Below are 17,441 nucleotides of genomic sequence, written 5' to 3' on the forward strand. Positions count from 1 at the left end.
AATATTGAGCTACCAAGAACAACAAGGTGAGCATTCCGAAGCCCCACCCATAGTCGATGTAGAGGAGGTTCCAAAGAAAAGAGGTAGGCCGCCAAAGGTACCAACATTGATCTACCAAGAACAACAAGGTGAGTATTATGAAGCCCCACCTAAAATAAGTGATAGCAAATGTAATCAACCCATATCTAGTCAACAACAACACCATGGTGAAAACTCCATAGGCACAACCAAAGTTGATGTAGTTTCGGTTCCAAGGCGAAGGGGTAGGCCAAGGAAGCACGGACTCCCAACACATACTGAAGACATTGGAAATGTAGAGATTGCAGAGGATGGATTGGATATAATTAAGCTAAAAGTTTGTAATATGAAGATGTTTAAGGATTCCAAAACAGGTAAGACTTATAGACATTACCATACCAAAATACAGTCTTACGCAGAGCAACTTCCCGAGGTTATTCGCGAGTATATTGTGTATAGGATGATGTCGATGGAGATGGAAATTGTGGCTATCATGCCGTGACCGAACAATTAGGAATCTTCGAGACGGCGGTTAGTAGAGGAATGACACCATGCTGATATGCTAGAAAGAGGATGGCCTAACAAATTGTGAAAAAGAGGAGCTTTTATGAGCAATTGGTTGGTCAAGGCGAGGGGTTTGATAATATGTATGCTCAAGTGTTAGGACCCGAGCAGGAGATGAAGTTTCTTCCTTTTGAATATTGGATGAGAATGCCGCTTTGTGGGAATCTGGTAGCGGATACATTTAGTTTTGTTTTTCATTATTTTACCCCCACCGTAGAAGTAACATTTACGCCAAAGTGGAAAAAATGCGAAGGATCCCTTAAGAAGCGAAGAGTTGTTTTGGCGTTCGTGAACGGTAATTATTTCGTTATTCTAAAACTCAAGGAAAATTGTCCATTGCCACCTGTTTGTGGGATGGTTAAAAACAAGGATCTAGATCCCAATATCTGGAAGGGATGGATGGCATTGTATGAGGAGAATCACCAATTTTGCGATGTGTTGGCCTTATCAAAGAAACCTCTCCAAGAGGAGGAGATGCAACTTCATACGTGTGGAAGCGATGATGAGTAATTTGGACATATGTGGTTCACTAATACGCAAAATTTTGTTTTCCTTTTGGAAGTGTGAATTGTAAACATTAAATAATATTTTTATGCCAATGACGGCATGGTTATGTTTCATTATTACAATACCGAGACTTAGGTGCCGGCGTATAACTTACCTTTTGAAACAGTGCCGGAAATTCTGAAAAACATCCAGAGATATTAGTCCGGCATTGGAAGTAGAATAAAAACAGTGCCGATACTCATACAAAAATATTTTGCATCTGGAGTTACAGACTGCCGGCATGGTAGGCCAAAATACATTCAATGTCGAAACTCTGCAATTTTTGGGATTTTGAAAATTCTGAGTACCGCTATTGATATTACGCTTTTCGAACATGCCAGTACTTAAGAAAAACTTGAAAATTTGTTAAGTCTTGGCACATTCAAACTCTGTAAAAGAGGTAATTTGACACTGGTTTAACAACATAATAAATCAAATAACAACACTAGATTGTATAAAAGGACAAACTCCAATTTAAGAGGTTCCAAACCTAAACCAAATCGAACATAAACCAAATCAAGCAAATAGTTTAGCAAGATACACAAACAAACACATTGTTTAAGATACACAAACAAACATAAACCAACACTATATTGTTCAAGACCAAACGAACACTATAGAAGAAACACACGATCACTCGGTCCTTAACTTCTTGTGTGCCCTCTTCTTCTTTTCGCACCACAATTATTTTGCCTCTGGATCTTCTATTTTGTCTATCTTTTTCTCGACTTTATCCATTTCTTTCTTGGTCAACACCTCTCCTTTCTTGTTCTTTTTCTTAAAGAATGTTGCCAAATTTCCTATCCGCTGACGCTGTTGTCATATTTTTAAAAATGTAATTAGTATGTATATACTTATATAAGTTTGATCACATATAAATAATATAATATCAAGATGCAAACGTCTTACATAAGTTTGGTAGATCCAACGATCCCAAGAGTGCTTGTAGACAAATAAGAGTGTAGAAGCTGTGACGGGACACGCCGATTTTGGATTGCAAAAACCGATGATGCTGAAATGGAAGAATGTTTCTAAGGTGTTTGAATCATCCAAAGTGCGGAGATTTTCAATGGTTTGACAAAGCTGTTGAACTTGCAGAATCAAGAGAAAACCACAAGAGCCAATGAAAGCATATCGATGGGTGTGATGGGTGTTATATGAAGGGAAAGGAATATGTTGAAAGAGAAGAAGAACCAATGAAGATGGTCCTTGACACCCTCATTCCGGAAGATGTGTTTGAAGAAATTCACGAAAGGCTCAAAGGTTCCGTAATTGTTGAAAAGGGATGGAAAACCACAATTGTTGAAAAGGGATGGAAATAGATTATGAGATCATCTCTAACCAAAGTTACTCCATTCCATGTTTTTTAATATGTTTTGGTTAATGTGACCTTTATTTTGAATCTTTAGAAAAGAGCAGAAAATGTTTACATGGAAGGCAAGCGAGCAACAAGATGCGTCGCAAGCCCTTTTTGAATTGCAAAACCTAACCTCTTAAAAACAAACTCTCTCGAACCGGAGGTCATGACATTACTGTGCATGACTTTCTGAACTCTCTTGAGAAGTCCAAAGTAAAATTTTAAAATTTCAAATCCAATGTAATAGATTACTTAGGAATGAAATAAAAGAGCATTCAGAACGTATTTATAATCAATACCGGCATTGTAGTTTTATCCAAACCAATGTCGGTTTCTAGAAAAACTATCAACGTATAAGAAAATCGGAATTCCGGCATAGAGTCAATCAAGATTACAGTGACGGTTTTCTGAAAAACTATCAAAGTTTAAGAAAAACATAATTGCGGCATAGATTTTATAAAAGACTACAATGCTGGTACCTGCCAATATCTATACAGGAACTTGGACCCTTTCAAGTTCTTATTCTGGTATTGTTTTATAAAACAATTCCAATGCCGGCAATACACCATTTTAAGGTTTTATCAACCCAGAATAACAAGAGTATTAGTGCCGTTGCGAAATTTTAGTTGCTAATTTTCGTTGCTAATATTTTGCAACGACCATTTGCTATCGCAAATTTCGCAACACGAGAATTCAATTGCGAATAACAACCGCTAGTCGTTCATGCATGCAAAGCGCGCGTGTGGTCGGAAACACTTCGACTTATTTTTATGCCCAAGTCAAAGTTTGGTCAAGTTCTCTTCTTTTTTTTCCCACCCCTTCAGGCTTATCCGCCTTATGTTTCCTTCATTAGTCTTCTCAGCCACATTTTTTTTTCAATTCTCTTTCTTCTTCGAGTTGCATCTCTGAAGAATCCTAGTTTTGCAACAACTTGAAAACCTTATAACTAGATCGATCACAGTACCACCATCAATTTCTTCATTTCTCAAGACCCCATCTCAGATTCAAAAGCAAACCCTAGTCTCTTCTTCAACTGACTTCTTCTTAATCAAGAGCACGGAGTCATCAGAATCATCTTCAGATCACCTTTGACAAAATCGATTGAACCACAACAACGCTAGTTAGATCTGCAAGTAATAATCGTTTTGTTATGTGTATGTGTTGGTTTTAGGTTTGTGTTTGTTAGTAGATTTCAGTTGGAATTTTTATTTCAGTTGGAAGCATCGATCTAAGACTTTAGGTCATTTGTGAGATTTGGAAGCATCGATATGATAATCAGGTAATAAGTTCATCTTTTTTTTCTAGATATGTAGATCTGGGTACTTACTGATTTTAGGTCATCTATTTGTATTTTTGCTTTTCTATGTTTTAGTATTGCTGGTGGTGGTGTTGGTATTTGAGGCTTGGTGTTCTCTGGTGGTGGTGTTGGTATTTGAGGCTTGGTGTTCTCTGGTGGAGTTGCAGCAACTTCAGGTGGAGGTGGTTTTGTAGGGGGTTGAATAGATTATGAAGCAGAGGTTGAGGATGAAGAAGAATCTGAAAAATCAAAATCAGAAGTGAATTATTAAGATGATGAAGAAGATAAGAGTGGTGGAGAGGTTTGTTATTTGAAACCTTTAAGAGTAATATTTCATTATATCTTTGAAGTCATTTAAAATGATTAACATTTTTTCTAATTTAGGTTGTTTAATTTTACAGGAAAATTAGTATAAGGATAAGCAACTTTATTCCCCTTTTCATTTTGGTTCTCTAGATGTTTTCTTAGTAATTGTGCAGCTTAATTCTCAGTTTCTAAATCAAGATATATGTTGTTTTATGTGATGCAGAATATTGGAGCAACATGGTCTCTCATAAGAAGAGGTACAAAGATATACGAAAGATTTATCAGAAGAAAGTAAGTTAAAAATACTTAATTATGATAGATAGATTTAGACTTTGTTGTGTATTCAGTATTCAAGATTTGGATTTGGATTTGTGAGTGAATTTTTTTGTGATGTTGGTCGGTTTTATGATAAAGAGGTACAAAGAGCTACAAAACTTTTACCATGTAAGATAGTGAAAAAGGAAGGAAAGCCTTGTGTTGAGGTTAAACGTAAGGATGGGGAGACTTGAGGTTTTCAGTCCTGGGGAAATTAATGCTATGATTCAATCTAAGATGAAGGAAACAACTGAAGCATTCCCAGGAAAAAAAATTAAGGATGCAGTCATTAGTATACCTGGTAAGGACAAATCAAATCATGTTTGATTTTGCAATTTATTAGGAGGATTTTTGAAATTTGGTTAATTGGTCATGCTGTTAATTTTTCTACAACATACTTCAATGATGGTCAGAGATAGGCTACCAAGGCTACTACTGTAATCGCTGGATTAAATGTAGCAAGAATCATCAACGAGCCAACTGCATTCGCTATCGCATTTGGTCTGGGCAAATCAAGGAAAGCTGATGAGAACAAATCTATTTTCCACGGGGAGGGTATCTTATTTAATTTAAAGCATCTCTCACCCTTATTCTGCCCTGTAAACTTTAAACTTACAATAACTTTTAAAACTGATGCACCACCACTGACCATTTCCTTTCAGTGTGAACTATTCTGGGCTAGTATTCAAAATCGATATGTTTCTTTGGAGTGTTCTTATTTCACTTACCCTAAGGCAACTGATAATTACATCTGTTGATGACCACCTATGCTATAAATGCATATCTAGCTTAGTCAAGTCTACTTCAGATAAAAGTAAAACATTTTTGAGTTTCGTTACATAGTTATAAAAATATGTAAAATCGTTATGTCTTTTCTTCTTGGCAATATTTCATCCAGGGGATACCAATTTTTTTTTGCGCGAGTTTGAAAAATGTGGGCTTATATTGAAGCAAGTTCCTGGCACTGGTGATGCTTAACTGGACGCATATTCTATATCAGGTTCTTCTTCTTTTCCTCATCTTACCTTCACGATATGAATTTGTGTTATTATTTTTGTTCGTTTGAACTATTCTGACGGAAGTTAGAAAATTATGCACACATTTGTTCCCATATAATATAGTTATCCAAATTCCATGTGCATAGTAATATTTAGCTTCATCTATTGGATAGTGGTTCACACATGACCTTGCTTTGAAACTGCATTAGCTCCTTTCCGTTGTATTTTTTTTTTTGTTATTTTAAACTACTTTTACAAAACTCGGCAGGCATCAGGTTTTTAACAGCTTCACCTTACGATATTGTGCTGTGTAGCTAATGTTATTTGTACATATTTCTCATGTTTCATCAACTATAAATGCTTCCCAATCAAGTTTCGATGTGATTTTCAGTTTATAAATTTGTGCAGAACAAGGCCCAAATGGTTATTATTGCACACGATGTTGAATCATCGATTTCATTGAGCTTGTTGTTTGGCTTCCAGCCTTATGCCGTAAAAAGAAAATCCCATATGCCACTGTGAAGGGAAAGGCTCGTCTTGGAGCGGTATGTTACTTCTTTTCTTTGAGTTGATTTTTGCCAATATAAATGACCGTTATGAGGAGTATTTTCAGTATTTCATCAGCGTAGGAAATAAGTTGGTTTCTGTTTGCTTACATTAGATCGTACACTAGCTTATGTCATGTGCTGTCTGGGTCCTCATTCTGCACCGACCTGTGAATTTCCAATTCCCTTTGTTGTCCTTCAACATGATGCAGATACACTCACAACAGCAGTAGTTTCTGAATGTTCATGATCAACAACTACTCTGAAACGAAGGTAAGCAAACTTTTTTTGAAAGCTTTCGTCTATAAGTCATAAGCTTATAATGCCAGACCTTGCAGACTAGAATTTAGCTGATTGAACAATCATTTCATTTACTAGTATATATATCCATGGTGTTCATTATCTTATTCTCAAACTAGAATTGGTTATTATGTTGTTATGCAGGTATTTGGGCTTAAGTCAAAAAGCAGTACTCTTGTGATATTTTAACAGCAACTGAATCTACGTATGATTTACTAAGGAAATTGGTTAAGCAAGCGGAGTCTTGTGATACTCTTGGTGATATTTTAGTTTTTCTTTCCCTGTTTTTCAATGCCTCTGTCAGTTGATACAAACTAGGTCCATCCATTTTTGAACATCAACATAGATTGAATATTCTATGTCCGTCACAAAATTTGTTCATTAAGTTACTTGTGATATTTTAGTTTACTTGTGTATCAATTGAAGAATCCTTTCTTTTATCTAGTGGTGATTCTCAACAATATAGTTTTGTATCGCCATTGTAGTTTGTATATCTGTGTGGATGTTGAATATGGGGAACTGGGTAATTGCAGGGGGAAAATGTGGGGGAAATGAATTTTGACTAGGTCAATAAACTTAGACTTGCCTTTTTTTGTGGTTGCAAGAAATTATCAACGTCGGCACTCTGTTGCTAAATTAGAACCAGAACCAATAGTAACTAGTTCCAGGCAGAGGTATTCCTGTAATTAGAAACATATTAGCAACAGTAGCACGTTGTTGCTAATAAAAAATATAGCAACGCCATCTGCCTATGCAAATTTCCATTGCTGATCGTGATTAGTAACAGAGATCATGCCGTTGCTAAAGATTACGACACCGTGTTTAGCAACAGCAAAAGCGTGTTGCGACCCTGTTTAGCAACAACTATAGCAGGTTGCTAATACCTTAAAATGGTGTAGTGTGGTACAGGAAACCGGCATGGAATTATAATTACTCTTCCACGCTGGAATCTGTAACGGTGTTGTATACCTAAACATTTCAATGTCAGCACCTGTTGTAAAGAAAACTTGCAAAGAAAATATTTCACTAGAAATCTAAACATTTTCAACATAAACCAAACAGCTGGATTGTGCTTAAATGTTCTTAATACAGGTATCATAAACCAAAATCAAACCAAACAACTAAAAAGTTAACCTTGAGTTACAAACAAAAACAAGTTCAGAATTGTTCAAGACGTAACAACCACCATCCAAATAAATAAACACAACTAAAGAGTTAATCACTTGGTCTTTTGCATCTTTTGGGCCGATTTCTTCCTCGTTTCCCCGAAGAAATCCTTTGCACTAGAGTCGGTATCTTCAATTCTATCAAGTTTTTCCTCAACTTCCTTCATTTCTTCAAGGGATAACACCTCTCCTTCCTGGTACTTGCAACCTAACATCTTCTTCAACTTACCAAGCCGACGCCGCTAGTTTCATACATCAAACATATGATTAGTATATATATGCTAATATAAGATTATGTGTATATTAAGCGACTAAGCAATTAACAATACTTACTAGCAATCCAACGGTCTTACTAAGTTGGGCCATCGTAGGTGGAGCCTCTATAGGAGTTGGAACGGGAGGGTTTTCCTGGGGTGGAACCTGAACGTCATCAGGGCACACGACATAAGGATGTGACCATTCCAGGTAATCAGACATGTATTCTGCATCAACTTTATCACCGTTTTCCGCAATCTCCCACTTATTAATATCTACCAAACGACGTGGTTCCATTTCCGTCCAATGTGTTGGTTCAGGATTTAGATCATACTCCACCTGTGACCTATTGGAGTTAAAAAGCACTGAGAAAGGTCAAGAACATAACCTTGAGGAGAGGTCATCTCAAAAGATGGTAATTGTTGATATCCAAGTTGTTGCATCACACGTCGAGGATCAGCCATAACATATCCCTTCGGGTGGAACAACAACCCATGGTAAAATGCAACGTTACCAAACCTCAAACGTTGGTGGTTTCCTCTAGCCTCCCTGTAAGGTCGAACACAACATCTTTGGTACTCATCGCGTCCAGAGCCAATCTCATATCGATCAACCGACGATTGTTACCGGGCTTCGAAATATTGTTAAAGTCGTATCTCTTGGATCTAGGCTCCTCGGGATCGTCAATGTGTGTGATCTTCAAGAAGGAGCAGTCCTTGAACAACGTTGGGAAGTGTTCATAAGCCCACACCTATACCAATGTGGAATGATACATATAAGAATCAGTAAATTTTGTTTCTAAGTTCATGATAAGTGTACATGTGAACAATACACATAAGAACATAAGTTTAAAAACAAAATTACCTGCAGTAGAGTGAAATTCCCGACAAATTGGTTTGTTTTAGCCTTAGAGGCCCTTCTCATCTCCGTCATCAAATGTTTCATTACCACGGTTCCCCAAGAATAGTTATAGACATCTTCCAACGGATCCAAGTACTGAAGGTAGTTTGCACTAACCCTGTTGCCACTAGTGTTAGGGAATACCTTAGTGACCAAGATGTATAACAGGTACGCAAAGACTGTATAACGAATTTTCGCAGGGTCCCATCCATACTCCAAACTTCTTTCCTCTGTTTTTTCAAACTTCTTCTTAAGCAACGTCAGCTTGAATGTCTTTGTCCTACTAGCCTTAGATACATAGAAGCTCTCCACAGAAGTTTTGTAGTCTCAACCAAACAGCTTTTTAGTCAGAGCGTTCAACTTCGACCATTCTAGGTCCGGAGACTTATCTCTTTCTGCAATTGATTTTCCAATAACATTCAAGCCTAGAATGTTTAGAGCATTTTCAGGGATGAAGTTTATCTCCCCAAAAGGGAAGTGCATGGTATCAGTTTCACCATGATACCTTTCGACGAAGCAATTGACAGTCACAGAATCAGGCTTCACATAATTTACAACCAAAGCATATATACCATAATCCCTTACTATTGTTTGGACATCTTCACACACATCCTTCTTATGATCCTACAATTAGGAGACAATACAATTAAGAAATTTTACATAAATACACAACAATACATATGCACAAGATAAAAAATGCTTACAAAGGTTTGATAGATAGTACGAGCCCATGAGTCCTTGTATCCAAATAGCATTTTCGGTTCCGGAGCTTCACCCAAAATTCTACCCCTGATCAAGGTCAGGTATCATGTCACCCTTATGAGGAAGGTGCGAACCTTTAATTTTTACTTTGACTATGCCTTTGGCCTTGCGTCGGTTGTTGACTTGGCCCACCAACTTTGCTTTGGATTGCTAATTGACTTGGATGAACCTCATCATCTTCCTCCTCACTTTCCTCTTCATCATGCTCATCGTCCTCAACTGTTCCAGTAGGTTCACGGATTACAAGTCGACTACGGTCACCGCCACTCTCCCAAATTATCCCTCTTGTATCAGCCCCCAAATGCTTTTTGAGACCTTTGTATTTCCCTCGAGGAGGCAGAGACTGAGGAGTATCAAGACCGTCCTTCCTTCTACTCTTAATGACAACATCTTTAGTTCCTTTGTTAGCTTCCTTGGCTTTTTCCTATATCAAAAGACACACGAAATGAATACAAGACAACACAATTTCATTCTTAATACCGGCATAGAATCACTAAAACAAAACAGTACCGGGACCAGAAACGACATGGTCATCAAGCAAATATTGTATGTCAGAACACAGTTCCGGAAATGTACAGTAAATATCGACAATGCCGGTAGTATTTTAGATTGTTCATGGATACAAAATGAACATTACCGACACACACTTAATAGTTCCCTCCATGCCGTAACCAAGTACCGGCATAGAATGCTAACCCAAACTAATGCCGGTAATTCCTAGAATGTTCCTGGATACCAAAACTGCACTACCGGCATACGCGAACAATTTTAAAGTAATGTCGTAACCCAATTCCGGCATAGTATTCAACTTACTTTGAATGCCCGTACAGAACATTCAGCTTCAGGAGACTCTGAGTTTGGAAACAGCATTGTATTCATAATAAAATCAATGTCGTAATCCAATACCGGCACTGCCTTCATTCTAGATTGAATTCCGTAATTGAGTACCGGCGTGGTATTCATACAAATTTCAATGCCGGTACTCACTGAAACTCAATTGTTTGAGTTAGGTTTTGCGATTCTAACCTAAACCCATTCCTATAAATCGATTTAAACACTCATAAAGTAGTACAAAATCACTTACCTTCTCACAGAAGCCATGTTTACGAGAGGTTGATTATCCGAGTTGGATGCTTCCTCTTCTTCTTGATCATGAGCAATCAAAGCAAGCCTTTCCTGTAATTTCTGTTGAGCAATCGAGTTTGATTTCGATTGGGCATTTGGTTTCTTTCGTGGAGGCATTGTTATGATTCGGGTAGGTTAATCGACAAAAAAATTTTTGAATCGACGATTAATCGTCGATGGAGAACAGATGAAGAAGAAGATGGAAGAATTTTTTTTTTTTTCAAAAACCTAAATCTAGAAGAGTGCCGATACTGATTTGAGAATGGGGGATATATGAATTTGGTTTTTTGATTTTAAGTTTTAGTAGAAAGGGTATTATAGTCTTTTCATAATATTTTTTAATTAACCAAAAGGTATCTTAATATTTTCATACCAAAAAATCACCCCTTAAAAGACACTACTGGTTGGGGGAAGTAATCTATATCCCCCAATTGTTTTTTATGTCCCCCGATCGCGCGTTCTTAATAAAATCATGAGGTATATTTAAGATAAGCCAAAAGCAAAGGTAGTTGAGCTACCTCAAAAAATAACTTGAATTTTTAGGATTTGAACCGAATTCAACCCTCTTCCAATTTTTTTTTTGTTTTATTTTTCTTCTTCACTGATGATTCAAAGTCAAGGTTACAAAGAGTTCAAATACATCAAATTTTAAGAACCGAAGTGAAATACCATACAATATCGTACAACATCAAGCATTCTAACAAGAAAAGACTTATAAAAAAAACAAGAAAAGAGAAAGAACACCTAAATAAGACCTCTTTTTTTTTTTTTTTGTAAATAAGACATTGCATAAAAACTAAGACTCGGAACGAGTCACGGTTACAAAAGAAGTAGAGCCATCTAATATGGGGATTGAGGAGCTTTCAATATTAGATTTATCTACTAAGAGTTGTTTCCTGCTACAGGCAGGTGGGATTGTATCCCCTTCAATAAAATTGTTAACATTTTTAACAAATTTGGCTATGTTATCTACCACTTGATTTCCTAGTCTAGGGACAAAGACAAAACCCAAAAAATTGTTACAAAGATGAGCTAATCTATGAGCTTCCTGCATATACGCTTTTTCTCTCCAAGATATATCTGCTTTCTGACCATTTATGTAGTTAAAAATGCTTTCACAGTCCCCCTCAATACTGAAATTCTTGATCTGCTTTTCATTGGCCCAAGTAGCTGCTTTCCAGACACCTATAGCTTCTGCTTTTTGTGGATCAAGACCTGCTGCAATTCATTCCTTTCCTCCTTCACAACCTCCTGTTTCATTTCTCAAAATAAAATCATAAGTAGATGGTGAGGAATTATAAATCCAGGTAGCATCAACATTAAACTTTAAGTTTCCAGTACTTGGAGCTTTCCATGTAAAACTGTTTTTCTTTCTCTGCTTGATTTTAGGAATATTTCCATCTTTGGTGGACCAAAATTCAATGTGTCGTAAGATTTCTAAGGTTAAATAAGCATTATCCTTAGTTTTGTTTTCAAAGGTTCTATCACATCTTTCATTCCAAATGAACCACATTTTAGTGAGGAGCATTTATAAAGAGATATCCTTCCTAGGGTTAGTCATCCAAGTCTTGCAGAGATCTAAAATTGTTTTAGACTGATCTATGTTCAAAGTCACAGGGTTAGGAGCAGAATTCCAAATGGAAACATCATAAGGACAGTGGAATAGTAGATGTTCTGTAATTTCAGTATCATTCTTACACATGGTGAATAGGGGAGACATCTTTTACTTTACCATAAAGCTTAGCATTAGTAGGCAGAGCATCTTGTAAGCATTTCCATAAAAAGAGTTTAATTCTTTCGGAGATGTTGATTCTCCGGAGAGATCTCCAAAAAGAATCAGGTAAAGATAAGCTAGTTATGTCCAAATTACAATCATTCAGTTTGTCATATATAGATTTAACAGAAAACTCTCCTGATTTAATTAGTGTCCATCTTAATTGGTCTTTCCTTAGGTCATGATCTAGATTTCTAAAGATGAATTTGTTTAATTTTATTAGCAATGCTACTAGGAAAGATGGAGTAAATGAGTGTAAAATTCTAAGAAGAAGTTTCAGAATCAATCAAATCAGATATTGTAATAAGGTTACTGTTACTGGAGTTTTTTAGGTAAAGCAGGTTGTGGGTTAATCCAGGGATCCAATTATCTTCCCAAATGTTTATATCTTGGCCATTTCCTACTTTCCATATGCTATATTTTTGAACTAATTCTAGTCCTTGTTTAATGCATCTCCATGTCCAAAAGATTCTAGAATTAACCTTAGACCTAAAGGGTGATTTTTTTCTGAAATATTTTGGACCCAAAGTTTGGACCCATAAAGCATTCGGTTCTTTTAGAAATCTCCAAGATACTTTGGCTATCATAGCTAAATTGAATTTTCTAACATATATGAATCATAGACCTCCCTTAAGAACAGGTTTATAAAGGTTAGGAAAATCTTTGGGGTAAAAAACCCTCCCACCAGCTTCTTTCCCCCACCAAAAGTCTCTATTTATAGCATTTATTTTATTAGTTATTTTTTTAGGAAGAAAGAAACATACCATTAGGTAAGAAGGGATACTGGAAAGAACTGCTTTATGGAGCACTGTACAAGGTTGAGCAAGCACCAGATTTTTCCAACCTTTGGATTTAGATTCCATTCTCTCCGGAATGGGAGTGAAAGTTTTTATTTTTGATTTTTCCATGAATATAGGGGCTCCTAAGTATGGGTCTTTAAGGTTAATATGTTTTATTTTTAGTAATTTGGATATCATCCTTTGATGTTTAGGTTCTACTTTCTTACTAAAGAAAACTCCCGATTTTTCAAAGTTTATAACTTGTCCAGAGGCTTTACTAAAGGTTGCTATTGTGTCTAGTAAATTTATACATTCTACCAAGTCTGCTTTCACAAAAAGGAGGCAGTGGTCAGCAAAAAAGAGATGAGAAATAGGTTCACTTTTAGGTGTTATTTTAACACCATGAAGGATTTTTTTATGTTCCTGTAGCAGCAAGAGCCTAGAGAAAATTTGCATACAAATAATAAAAAGATAAGGAGAGATTGGATCACCCAGTCTAAGGCCTCTAGTAGGTTTAAAGGTTTCTCTAGGACTACCATTCAAAAGAACTGCTATGGAGATTGTTGAAATGCACTGTTCTATTAGTTTGCACACTTCATCATTAAATCCAAAAGTTTTCAATGCATTTAAAAGGAAATTCCAATTAACTCTATCACAAGCTTTGGACATATCTATTTTAATTCCTAGACCTCATGTTTTAACCTTTTTCTTTTTAAAAGAATGTATGATCTCCTGAGATACTATGATATTATCAGATATCTGTCTAAAAGATAAGTGTGAATACCAATATTCAGCGGAGCACTTGTCACGATCTTAGTGGACGCATACAAACTTAACTGTATAGCCTTCGCTAGACAGAGAAGCCTGAGTAACAAAGGATACCTTCGCAGATCTACTTTATCCCGTCCCAAGGAAGGATGCCTCAACGGTTGAGATAAGAAGAGTAAAAGCCTAGTCTACAATGAGGCAGTTGGCGAAGGGACAGAGTTAGATGACACATCTAATCAGCATTAAATGCACAAATCTCTTATCTACACGCATAATCAAAGCACGTGAAAAGAGAAGGCGTGGAAGAACCCGATTGACAGAAGCTGGCGGTGAACGAAGGTACAACCTGTACTAAGGTTGGGAAGTTCCCGAAGGAACATGGGTCAGCTGAGGTGGCAGAGTGCGACTGGAGAAAGCATGCGGTGAATGAAGGTACCATTGGTACGAAAGATATATCAGCGAACGATGGATCCATAGGCAGCAAAGATATACCTGGAGTAAAAGGGGCTATAAATACCAAGCCTCACCAACAAACTAAGGGCATTCAATATCAAGGAGAGAATATCTAGTCTTAAGCTTATACCTATTTAATGTTTGGAACTTAAGTATTCTTGAACTTGAGTTCTCTCTATTACTTTGGGAAGCATTTAAGATCTCTGTAACCACCATTAAGATCTTTGTAACCACCATACTCAATACAAAACAATCACTCGTTACTCCATGGACGTAGACGAAAGTCGAACCACGTAATCTCTCGTGTCTCATAATAACTTAGAAGATTTTACATTATATTTTTGTTCTTCGTTATTATTGTGATCGTGAATACCATTTATTACTAAGCATAACCAGTTCAACAGAGGCATCAATACTACTTAGTATATGATCCTTTGAGCTGTACACATTACGTAGACTACGGGAAAACGAGTAGTCACAATTTGGCGCCCACCGTGGGGCGCTCACGAGCTTGACTTTAGACATAGTTTTACCTTTAACTTATGTATCTTCTGAAACGAAGGGATCTGTGTTCCAAAACGATGAATCTCACTCTCTAGTGATTTATTCATCTGTTATTTGTGTATGTTTTTGAGTTCATAGCCTCTAAAGACGTACCTTGTTACAGATCTACAAAAATTTCACAAAAGCGTAATCACAAATCGCCAAAGTCTTTGTTTTATACTAAAACAACATTTTTTTAACAAGAGCATATTTTAGATCTGAGAACCTTTGACTGACAGAGGAATCTCAGTGAGATTTTAAGGAAGAAAGATCTTCTAAAGCATTTAATAACCTTGTTTCTTGCGAGATCTGACACCCTTTTTTTATTGGTTTTCAACATTTTAAGGTTGTATTTTCTAAGGCTGTCATAAACATTTAATACCTGTCTTTCAAAGACATTATTTCAGTCCTTTTTCTAAAAAAGTTGTTTAGCCGTTGTTAATACCCAAATTTCGGTTTAGGTCCTACCCGTCCTAGCTATTGCACATGACCTCACAATACCAATAATAGTAAGAGAGAAAGTTATCTTTTCATTGTACCTTGTCCTTCCTTATATAGGCTTTTCTAAAAAACCCTATTTTTATGACATCATGCCACATGTCCTAAACCTTCTTAATTACCATTAATGCCATTCCTTAACATAACCTCTTCCTTCTTTGTTAATTCCTCCTTTGTCCTTCCACCCTTTATGGGTATCTTTTATATGGGCTTGGGTTTAGTCCCCAAGCTCCTAAGTCTTGACCCAAGTGTTATCCCTACTCTTTGGGGAATCCCCATCCCGCTAAGGGGTGTTATTCTTCATGTATCAACGTTAGTCCCCTGACTATTGGATTAATCATTGGATGATCTAATAGTCAAAAGATCTTTTGGGGCGTCTCCCTGTGTCCACAACGATCTTTGTTATCTCGTCGGACCCGTGATCGTGGGCGACATTTCGACTCCTCATCATGCAAAACCTTTCTTCCTTTCAGTTTCCGACGGTTGTCATTCTTACTCATAACTGCCACGTTCGGCCTTGAGACCTTCTTATATATATGACTGTCAACTTCTTCCTTTTTCAACATTATTCTTTCTTCCCATGCTCTAAACACTCCCTAAGGTTAAGGGAATTCCGCGGAGGTAAACGTGCTTTCCCTCTAGAAGATGTTTTAGTTACTCGTCTCTTAAATCCTTCTGTGCTGCCTTACCCTGCTGCTCCTGGATGGCTTATGCAACCTGAATCGGAGAGCATGGATGCCTTTACATTTAAAACTGTTCCTCGAATGACTATTCATCGTGGCGGTTGCAACCTTCCCTCTATTGGTATTCGTTCCAAGTCCAAGACTCATCCAGTATGGCCACATTGGGCAGCTCGTATTCGTTCTAACCCTGATCATGTTGCTGCGCTTCGGAAGGCCAGCACTGAGGAGGAAGAAGGCACTCTTGTATTGGCTCGTCGGGATCGTGATGAACATGAGGGAACTCTTGCATTGGCTCGCGGGGCGAAGGCCAAGGGGAAGATCATTCGATATATCCATAAACTATTGAGTGATGCCGATTGGGGACTGTCTCGAGCCAATATCCAATGTGGTGAGAATAGGCTCATAGCGACGGCCGTGGATACGTACATTGCTCATTGTCGCACGTTGACGGACAGTTGAACTAAGCGTTGTTTTTTTTCTTCAGTTTTCCTTGTTTATTGTTTTTTTTACGCACTTTCCTTTTGAGTCCTTTTCTTTCTTGATTCTCATGTTTCCCCCCTCCGTTGTTTGTATTGGATTTTTCTTTTTTAGTTAATTGCTTGCTTTTAACCTTGTGAATACTGTTCTCGTGGCTATGAGATTTAATTCTCGAATCCCCGGTGTTTACATCCGGTGTATATTGGGGTTGTACCTTCCTCTTAATATGGGTCGACACGTGTTTAGTCATGCAGAAAAAGAAAGGGGGTTGGTGGTGATTAATTGCATGGTAATCCACGCAAGCCTCTCTTATATATGTTTCTTCGTATGTAGTTCTTGTTTTTTGGTTTAAGCCATCATATCCATCTCTACCTTTTCTGATCAACAAATCGTCAGCATGGCCAATTTTCTTCATGGGTATGTTCTAGCCTTGGCACCCATTCCCATGTTATTCTCGGAAACGTTTAAGCGGGACGAGCTGAAACAACTTATGCTCGTAAAAGCCGAGATTGAAGAGCTTCGGGCCCAGAGTAAAGTGAATAGGGATGCTAAACGCGCGAGTTTCAGTGCACAGTATGAGGTGTACCAAGTTGCTCAGCAAGCTGAATCGTTCGGTCGGGTCTCGTTGGAGATCCAGCGGGTATTGGATGAGGCTGTTACTGCTCGTGATGCAGCCAATCAATTGTTCCCAGATTCCCTGATGATGGTAGCTATTATGGATCGCGCCATCTCAGATTTCCATCTTTGGATCTCTCATCAGGGGGGCTTACCACTTCTTGGACATACCCTGACCTTAGTAGCTGCATCCACGCTTGTATCTTACTCTTATCTCGAAGACGAGTTGTCTCGTTTATTGATTCTGAAGGAGAAAGCGGGTCTACTGTGGACGCTCAGGTTGATTCATCAGGATAAGGTGCGCAAGGAATACGACGATCATGAGGATACTCTTTCAGTCGCCCGTGGGACCGGGGCTGATAGTAATGTCATTCATGACATCCTTAAATTGGTGAAT

The 17,441-nt window shown here is 37.5% G+C and overlaps 1 long non-coding RNA gene across 3 annotated transcripts; it reads left to right on the forward strand.

Annotated features, from left to right (window-relative positions):
• Nucleotides 1-3,383: 3,383 nt before the first annotated feature.
• On the forward strand, nucleotides 3,384-6,671 carry LOC113274072. 3 transcript variants are annotated; one of them, XR_003322765.1, is made up of 9 exons: nucleotides 3,384-3,764; nucleotides 3,858-4,083; nucleotides 4,312-4,379; nucleotides 4,503-4,704; nucleotides 4,817-4,958; nucleotides 5,302-5,403; nucleotides 5,810-5,946; nucleotides 6,063-6,219; nucleotides 6,391-6,671. It is a non-coding gene; the product is annotated as an uncharacterized LOC113274072 (long non-coding RNA). The 3 variants fall into 3 exon arrangements; XR_003322764.1 differs by having other exon boundaries at nucleotides 3,384-3,618; nucleotides 3,700-3,764; nucleotides 4,817-5,403; XR_003322763.1 differs by having other exon boundaries at nucleotides 4,817-5,403.
• Nucleotides 6,672-17,441: the final 10,770 nt, after the last annotated feature.

Source organism: Papaver somniferum, chromosome 4, assembly GCF_003573695.1.
Source record: "Papaver somniferum cultivar HN1 chromosome 4, ASM357369v1, whole genome shotgun sequence".
In the NCBI taxonomy this organism is placed as follows: Eukaryota; Viridiplantae; Streptophyta; class Magnoliopsida; order Ranunculales; family Papaveraceae; genus Papaver; species Papaver somniferum.